The following is a 655-nucleotide window of genomic DNA, read 5'->3' as shown; positions in this document are numbered from 1 at the left end:
AGTACAAATGAAACTTAAAAATCTGGACATATATCAATTGTGAAAGGATACAAATATTCAAAAGATTTTCCACCAAGTATCTGTCTTTTTCCAGCCCTCTGCTATGTTTTCCTCTTTGATGATTTAAATCTCAGTCAGGCTCTCTGTTCTTGGTGAAGAGAGCTATGAGCAGTTTTGAGCTTCTATCTGCCCAGAGGATGAGCCTCANTAATAACCTATGATTAAGTTTTTAAAACTTACCAGTCACTACCTTTCTTTTATTTACATTTTTACTTAACTATTGTGCACAACAGCTCATTTTTCACTGGAAAAATTAAGTTTGATACTTAAAAAAATTAAAAACAAATTATTGCTGCATTTACCATAATTTGGAGCAGGCTTTCTCTGTTCATAGAAGAAATGCATGTCTCCCTTAGGAGGGCTGTGGTTCCTTAGGACAAGCAAGACCTTTTATATTTTGCTTTTGAGATCAGCTTTTTGATCTCACATTAAGCCCCACGAACCTAATCTCTGAAATCCAAATTCCCAGTGGGAAAAGATGTATGAGCAATTCAACAGTTCCACTCAGGATTTGATTAAACACAGAATGAAAAGATGTAATGTGATTTTCTATGTCTTGAGAATGCCACAAAGAAACATATTTTGGCATTTAAAA

Source organism: Galeopterus variegatus, unplaced genomic scaffold, assembly GCF_000696425.1.
Source record: "Galeopterus variegatus unplaced genomic scaffold, G_variegatus-3.0.2 Scaffold14695, whole genome shotgun sequence".
NCBI classification, from domain to species: domain Eukaryota; kingdom Metazoa; phylum Chordata; class Mammalia; order Dermoptera; family Cynocephalidae; genus Galeopterus; species Galeopterus variegatus.
The sequence above is the reverse complement of the archived record's forward strand: the minus strand, read 5'-3'. Positions refer to the sequence as shown.